Here is a 9,075-nt window from a genome sequence, read left to right on the forward strand (position 1 = left end):
TCCCATTAGCCCTGGGGCTGCATCCCTGTCATGAGTGGACACCAACACTCATTTCTACTGATGCCCCGCCCCTGCAATTACCCTTGGGCCTAAATCCCTGTCATGATTGTGCTCCAACCCACATTTCTCCTGATGCCCTGCCTCCCATTAGCCTTAGGCTGAATCCGTGTCATGATTGGGCACCAACAGTCATTTCTTCTGATGCCCTGACTCCCACTAGCCTTAGGCTTAATCCGTGTCATAATTGGGCTCCAGAACTAATTTCTGCTGATGCCCTGCCACTCCCATTAGCCCTGGGGCTCAATCCTTGTCATAATATGACTCGAACACACATTTCTGCTGAGGCCCAGGCCCTCCCATTTGTCCTGGGACTGAATCCCTATCATGATTGGGTAACAACCCTCATTTCTGCTGAGGCCCTGCCTCTCCCATTAGTCCTGGGGCTGAATTCCTGTTATTATTGGGCCCCAACCCTCATTTCTGCTGAGGCCCCGCTCCTCTGATTAGCCCTGAGGCTGAACCCATGTCATGATTGGGCACCAACCCTCATTTCCACTGATGCCCTGCCCCTCACATTAGCCCCGGGGCTCAATTCCTGTCTTTTTTGGGAACCAACCCTCATTTCTGCTGATGCCCCACCTCTTTCATTAGACCTGAGGCTGAATCTGTGTCATGATTGGGCACCAACCTTCATTTCCACTAATGCCCGCCCCTCCCTTAAGCCCTCCTGCTGAGACCATGTCATGATTGGACTCCAACCCTAATATTCACTGATGGCCAACCCTCCCATTAGCCCTGGGACTTAAACCCTGTCATGATTGGGTGTCAACCCTCATTTCCGGTGATGCCCCGCCTCTTCCCATAAACACTGGCGCTCAAATACTGTGGTCAGTGGGCGCGAACAGCCATTTGGGTCACTGCCTTCAGCCTAGCTGCTGAGCTGCTCTGGCGATCTGAGGTACTTTGGGACTGTGGGACTGTGTTCTTTGCTCCCGCCCTGCCCCTGTGAGCGGGTGGGGAATCGCTGAGCCTGTGGTTGTACAGCTCAAGCGCCCACCATGGCCGAAGCGCCCTCTCGAGTGCGGCAGAACTTTGACTGGCAGTGTGAGGATGCTATCAACACCCACATCCAGCTGTGCCTCTATGCCTCCTACGTGTACATGTCGATGGCATTCTACTTTGACCGTGATGACGTGGCTCAGGAGAACTTCAAGCGTTTCTTCTTGACCAAGTCACACAACTGCCAGACCAGTGCAGAGATGTTCATGCACCTGCAGAATAAGCGTGGAGGCTGCATCTCCCTTCAGGGCATTGCGAGACCAGAATGCGACAGCTGGTACGGAGCATTTCAAGCCATGGAATGTGCCTTCCACATGGAGATGCTGATCAACCAGAGCCTGCTCAACATGCACGAAGTGGCCAAGGAGAAAGGCGACCCCCACCTCTGCCATTTCCTGGAGCAAAACTGCCTAGATCAGCAGGTCGATATTTTGAAGTAGATGAGCAGCTACCTGACCAATCTGCGCCAGATGGGGGCCATAGAGCACAACTTGGCTGAGTACCTCTTTGATAAGCTCAGCTTGTCCTAAAGCTTCAAGTGGACTGAACTGGGATGTCTCCACTGTCGTGGGGTCTTTCTCTGGTCATTACACCTAATGTGCATGTTGGTTTTGAAGCAAAGTTCACTCATTTTCGGTTTCTGATGGACTGTTGCTTTAAATAAATTTTGTGTGTTTGTTTGCAACAAAATTGAAGTATAAAATTGATGTTTAAATTCTTAACTTTGGGGACTGTGGGTGTAGCTCACTTGTTGCAATGCTTATCTGGTATTCAGGAAACCATGGGCTGCATCCCAACCATGGCCATAAACGAGGATATGGTGGTCCAAGCAGAAACCACAGCACTGTGGAGATAGAGGCAGGAATATCAAGTGTTACAGCAAGGTTAGGCCCTCCTAAGCTATAAGAGCCGGTTCCATAAAATTACACCATCAAAAATCCCTTTTACCATGAAAAAAAGAAAATGAATGTGGCACTCCACCGGGGCTTTTAAATCCCTGGTCAGGAGTATATCTCCATATTCATTCCCATTATTTGGAAGCTTTGAATATCCAGAAGTTTGGAGGGTTAAGGGAGGTGGCAGGAGAGTATGTATGAAGGGGAGACTGAGGGGGGGGCAGCACTCCAGATGTAAAGTGAGTAAATACATTAAATCTTATAGAAGAAAGGGATGGGTGTCTAGGCAATTTCCTGACTTAGTTCTATGGGATGAACGAAGCCTGGATTTCTAGGAAAAGCAGAAGACCAACACATGAGAGAAGCCGCAGCATCATGCTCCAGGAAGTTAAATTCATGGGAAGAATGTGGAAGCCCCAAACACAGAGACAAATGACAGTGAAACTGACAAACTTCATCAGAACTTACAAAGGGCCTCTATGAAGGGGATGGAAGGACGCACAGAGCTAGGAGTTCCCTAGGGTCCTCACAGTCAGGTGCTTAATAGACTTCCAGGGCATTCCACCTTTCAGGTTCCCTACCCATTTCTTGAGACTTACCATTTCTGTCAGCTTTTAGCAATCTGTAAGAGTTGGTATGTAGTGGGGGAGGGTGACACAAGCCTGGTGACTGCTCTTAAAGGAGTCATCCCTGGTTTCCTAATGAATCAGTTCAAGATTGTCCAATCCTCCTCCAACAATCAGGTGCACACCCTGGAGAAGACAACTGGTGTATTAAGTAGTTTTCTATTTCTTTTATACAATACAATGTCAAAGGCAACTTCTGGGAGAAAGTTTGGGATCATGTGTCCAATGCTTTATAGTTCACTAAGGACTTTATCCATTAACGCTTTAGAGTCCATGACAGGTGAATTGGAAACTGGGGGCTCATATCTTAAACTACAAATAGAAAGCAGAGCACAAATTGAAATGGTGGGTCTCCTATCTGTAAAAGAGCTCCTCCAGTGTCATATGTCCTCTAACTCCCAAGTCTCCTAGAATAGTGCTACCACATGGGACCAAGTATTTAAATGCCTGATACTATTTTGGGTCATCCCATTGAAACCACCACACTCCACTCCTTGGTACCAATTGTCTTGTGACCATATATACTGTATTTCAAAATGCATGTAGTCTAAATTTAAAAGTCCCTATAGTTTTTCCACAATTTCAACATTGGTTAAGAAGCGACAAGCTTCACAAAGACTTAAAGTGGCAGGGTAGAAGAATAGCCAGAGAGCCCTCATCCATGTAGAAAGTATGGAAGGGTTGGCAGAAGTATTATGGTAGGCGGTGAAGGGAGTAGACAGTGAGAGGGATATAAACTGAACAAGTAAAAAATGAAATTATAAAAAAATCCTCAGGATTCTACTGAGACTCTAGGCAGCCTATTTATTGTCACTCCTTGAAAAATTAAAAAGGAAATGGCATATTTCTGACATATAATGGCACAGAACATACACTAGTCTTTCAAAGGGGATGAATGTGAACATAGGAAAAGTTGACCAAAGCAATGCTGAAATCCAGCAAGGCAAATGCCAAACGTTGTACCTCCATGTTCCATATCAAAGGCCTTACATGGCTCTACCATTCGAGTGTTTCTGCCTTTAGCACACTTTCTATCTCTTGGGCTGGTCCCATCCTCTGTATTCAGCGCAGAGTACTGGCATCTCCAACACCTTGGGGTCTCCAAGTCAACTGAGGCTTCATTTTCAGAGCTACATGGAATGGCTTCTTAGGGCCTCTTGTCCCACATGCCCTTCAAACAGGAACTTTTTTGCCACACACTGCCCAGCCCCAGTGGCTCTCTGAAACTGTGAAGGAACATTCCATGACCCCTCTACTCTCACAGCTGTAGGTGACTTATGTGACTGTCTGTGACTTTACAGAATGTGACTTTAAAGCCATCATGACAATAGTGCCAAGTTCAGCTGTCAGCCTGGCATAACCTTGGCTCCCGTGAGCCAATTTAACAGCTTTATCTGTTGTTGCTTTATAGCATCACTAATGTCCTTAAGCACTTTTCTTTCACACTACAGAAGCTTAGCTGGTTGGGGTCTTGCCACAGGGTACCATATTCTTACTTCTGTGTATCTCAGGTGTTTTCAGGACATAGATTTCTCCAACAATGACAGCTTCAAGCACAAGTTTAACAATAACACTAACCTTGCCAGTCTCCCCAGCTTGTGTATTTTTTTATTTCAATCTGCCTTTTTCCCCTCGTTTTCATTGTAAACATGTATAAGAATGATTACTAATAACCTGTTAGTAGTAGCCTGACTTAGCTCTTCCAAAAAAAGAAAAGAAGAAGAAGAAGAAGAAGAAGAAGAAGAGGAGGAGGAGGAGGAGGAGGAGGAGGAGGAGGAGGAGGAGGAGGGGGAAAAAGCTCATTTGTTTTCAATTTAGCCTCAGGTATTTTTTTAGTACACTGACAGAAAGCAGCTACATTTCAAAACAGCTACATTTGTTATCAAACTAGCATACTAATGGTCTTTAGCCCAGTTGCAATCACTGTTCGTCCTGAAGCCTCTTGAAATGAGTAGCCAGAGTAGCCATGTCTCTTGCCAGTACTGACTTCCAAGCTCCTACTAGAACTCTGCTTACAGCCCAAAGTCCTAAGGGAGTGTTACTGGCGGTACTCTTACAAGTAAATGAGTCTTGCATTTGTGGACAACCTCTTGTTAGAGACATAACTTGTCCATATTGCTTTCAGGGCTGAATGAACTTTGTCTCATTAACTTATACCTTTAACCCTTCATTTCAGAATATTTTTCTGAGCCCAGAGCTGTCTCATCCTGATGATGAGGAGAATAGAAACAAAGTAAGAGGAGTCACAGCAGAGCTCCGAATTAGGAAACAGGCCATCATCCATCACTTGCTTTCGTGATTCTAACATGCCCTAAGACCACCCAATATTATACAGCCATATCAACAATGTTCTCTTCCTCTCTATTTTCCTCTTGGCCGATGCAACTTAGTGGTTACTGTGAGTCATCTTTCCCACATGGGTACAGTAGAACCCAAATTACAAGGACCCAAATTACCCCAAGTAGCAGACCAAGTTGGCAGGTCTGATTCTTCTTCAGACCTTGTTATGGAGTCTAGGGTCACTCAGAGATTCAACATGACTATGAATACATTTTACTAAGAAGAGTTTTTATTACCAGATACTCATGGCACCTGGACTGCAATCCAGAGCTTTCCCACGATGCAACCCAAGGCTTCTACAGTCAAAAATTACAAGATTACATGCATTTTGTGTATGGGTAGGCAGATTCTAATTTCAACATATGTGTCGTGAGGTTATCCTAGTCATTAAACAGAGTAAGCAGGTTTGGTTACAAAAGCAGAAATAGAGTTAGTCTTATGAACTATGATCTTTTAAGAAGAGCAAATTTTACAAGATCAGTCAGTTTTAAGAATAGTCATAGGTCTGCAGCCTGGAGCTGACCCTGTACTACAACTATCCATACCCAAATCCTGCTGGGAGAGAGCTGGTCTCCCAGGAGTGCTGACACACCTGAGAGCACAGGTGAGACCACCACTTCTGCTCAAATTCCTGGTCCAAGAAGGACCAACCCAGAGCAAGCAGGAAACAGGAACAGAGGAGCAGCCTGGGACAGGATCCTTCCTGTTTCCATCTGTGCCTGGAGTTGACCCTGTGCCACAGCTGTCTGTACTCAAATCCTTCCAGGAGAGAGCTGATATCCCAGTTGTGCTGACACACAGGTTTACAGGAGGAACAAACCACAACCAGAGACAGCAAGACCAGCTAAAACCAGAGATAACCAGATGGCAAGAGTCAAAGGTAAGAGCATAGGCAACAGAAACCAAGGCTACTAGGCATCATCAGAACCCAGTACTTCCACCACAGTGAGCCCTGGATACCTCAAAACACCGGAAATCAAGACACTGATTTAAAATCATATCACATGATGATGATAGAGAAATTTAAGAAGGACATAAATAACTCCTTTAAAGGAATACAGCACAACACAGGTAAACAGGTAGAAGCCCTTAAAGAGTAAACACAAAAATCCCTTAAAGAATTATAGGAAAACACAACCAAATAGGCAAAGGAATTGAACAAAACTATCCAGGATCTAAAAATGGAAATAAAAACAATAGAGAAATCACAAAGGAAGACAACCCTGGAGATAGAAAACCTAGGAAAGAGATCAAAAGTCATAGATGCAAGCATCATCAACAGAATACAAGAGATAGAATGCTACGCTCTCTGGTCGAGTCAGCTGGACAAGCCGAAAGGCTTAAAAGTCACTCATGAGGCAAAAGAGTTTCAAGGAAGCTCTCCTCCTGGAGTCTAGCGTTATCTACCCATACATTAATTTTTCATTCCAGCGTTCCATTACCGCGTTAGTCTAGTGTATGGATCCACGTGCTCTCTTTCAGTATTTTCCTATTATAAGTGCTTTTTAAAATTGAATTCTGACATGGCTAAAGCCTTCCGCCAGTGTTCCAACAGTCCTAGAATGTCCTTGACCAAGATCAAGGGCTTGGAATTCAGTAAGATTGTAAAAGCTAAGTCACTCCCTTACACAGGAATTTACCATCACTAAGGAAGAAGGAAGTTTCAGACCAAAGGAGAAACCAGAATAGAACTAGCAGAGTTACACCCATACACACACGTATTTACAATGGCCTAAGGGGAAGGTGGACTATACAAGAGACTAAAATAGAAACTATGGCAAGGGCGCGAAGCCCTTGACCCTGGCTTCTAAGATTAGTGAATCTTAGGTGGAGCCCTTGTTGATCCCAGCTGTTATCAATATATTCTATCCCAGGATCCCAGGTGGTTCCCGTTAGACCTTTTGTGTTTGCATTCCTCTGTTTTATGTAAGATTCCGGTTACCTCAATTGTATCTTGCGAATATGTCACCCAACTTCCTTATTGTCCTCTGCATAAAAAGTCTGATGCTCGATTCAAAAATTACACTCAGATTGCACACGACCTCTCCTGTGTGTGTCTGTTTGTCATTCATCCACACTTTGCCCACCCGCGTCGAGAGACCCATTCCACGCAGACACAGGGACCAAGAGGGTCTGCGGCAATAGAAGAGAGAATCTCAGGTGCAGAAGATTCCATAGAAAACACTAACACAGCAGTCAAAGAAAATGCAAAAAGCAAAAAGCTCCTAACCCAAAAAATCCACGAAATCCAGGACACAATGAGAAGACCAAACCTAAGGATAACAGTTAGAGAAGAGAGCAAAGATTTCCAACTTAAAGGGCCAGTAAATATCTTCAACATAATTATAGAAGAAAACTTCCCTAGCCTAACGAAAGAGATGCCCATGAACATACAAGAAGCCTACAGAACTCCAAATAGACTCGACCAGAAAAGAAATTCCCCCTGTCACATAATAATCAAAACACTAATTGCACTAAACAAAGGAAGAATTTTAAAAGCAGTAAGGTAAAAGGGTCAAGTAACATATAAAGACAGACCTATTAGAATTACACTAAAGTTCTCACCAGAGACTATGAAAGCCAGAAGATCCTGGGCAGATGTCATACAAACCCCAAGAGGTCAAAAATGCCAGCCCAGGCTACTATACCCAGCAAAACTCTGAATCACCATAAACGGAGAAACCAAGATATTACACAACAAAACCAAATTTACACAATATCTTTCCACAAATTCAGCCCTACAAAGGATAATAGATGGAAAACACCAACACAAGGAGTGAAACTACAGCCTAGATGAATCAAGAAAGTAATCTTTCAACAAACCCACACACACATAATTCCACCTATAACAAGAAAATTAACAGGAAGTAACACTTTTCATTAATACATCTTAATATGAAAATTAATATTACCAACATATCCTAATTGATTGAAATCCAAAAATGTGAGGAATTAGAAATTTGTCAGGTGTTATCCCGTGGTCTTTCTAATTTGGTAATGGGAGAAATAGGTTCAATATTGTACAATCCATATACACTTTCTGCTTGTTTGTACATGACAGTGTCTTGCTGTGCACCACATAATGATCTTGAAATCATGCTTCAGAGCCAGTCTTTGCAGTTCAGCTCAGGGACTTCGAGGGGTGAGCTAGCTGACTGAAGTAGCAACACAGTTTCTGGGACAGGCAGAAGCAACACAGTTTCTGGGACAGGCAGAAGCAACACAGTTTCTGGGACAGGCCCTGTTTTGGGCTCCAGACATCTGGGCACCTTCCCCACCAGAGGAAAGGTGGCCGCCTGGGAGGGTTCTGACTGCCTGAGCAGTTGAGGGAACCATCTTGTGTCCCAGGTCCCTCAGAGAACAGTCTGCACAGGTGAGAATGTAGACTGCAGAGGCAACACATCTTCTGGAAAGGCCCTGTTTCGGGCCATCATTTTCATCCAGGAAGCAGGTCTTAATGCCAGACTTCTGTGCAACTTCCCTGCAAGAAGAGAGCTTGCCTGCAGAGAGTACTCTGACCACTGAGACTCAGGAGAGAGCTGGATTGCCAGGAATGCTGACAGAGGCTAACAGAATCACAGGAGGAAGAAGCTCCAGCCAGAGACAACTATAACAACTAACACCAGAGATTACCAGATGGTGAAAGGCAAACATAGGAATCGTAATAAGAGAAACCTAGGCCGCTCACCTTCATCAGAACCCAGGACTCCCACCTCAGCCAGTCCTGGATACTCCAACACACCCAAAAAGCAAGATTCAGATTTTAAAACATATCTCATGATGCTGGTAGAGGACTTTAAGAAGGCCATTAATAACTCACTTAAAGACATACAGGAGAACACTGCTAAACAGGTAGAAGTCCTTAAAGAAGATCCCTCAAATAATTACAGGAAAACACAACCAAAAATGTGCTGGAATTGAACAAAACCTTCCAAGACCTAAAAAGGGAAGTAGAAACAAAAAAAGAAAAAACACAAAGTGAGACAATTCTGGAGATAAAAACCCTAGAAAAGAAATCTGGAACCATAGATGATAGCATCAGCAACAGAATACAAGAGATGGAAGAGAGAATCTCAGGTGCAAAAGATTCCATAGAGAACATGGGCACAACAATCAAAGAAAACGCAAAATGCAAAAAGATCCTAACTAAAAAC

At 44.1% G+C, this 9,075-nt stretch overlaps 1 pseudogene; it reads left to right on the top strand.

Annotated features, from left to right (window-relative positions):
- On the top strand, positions 915-1,754 carry Fthl17-ps2 (ferritin, heavy polypeptide-like 17, pseudogene 2; annotated as a pseudogene).

This window comes from Mus musculus, chromosome X, assembly GCF_000001635.26.
Source record: "Mus musculus strain C57BL/6J chromosome X, GRCm38.p6 C57BL/6J".
In the NCBI taxonomy this organism is placed as follows: Eukaryota; Metazoa; Chordata; class Mammalia; order Rodentia; family Muridae; genus Mus; species Mus musculus.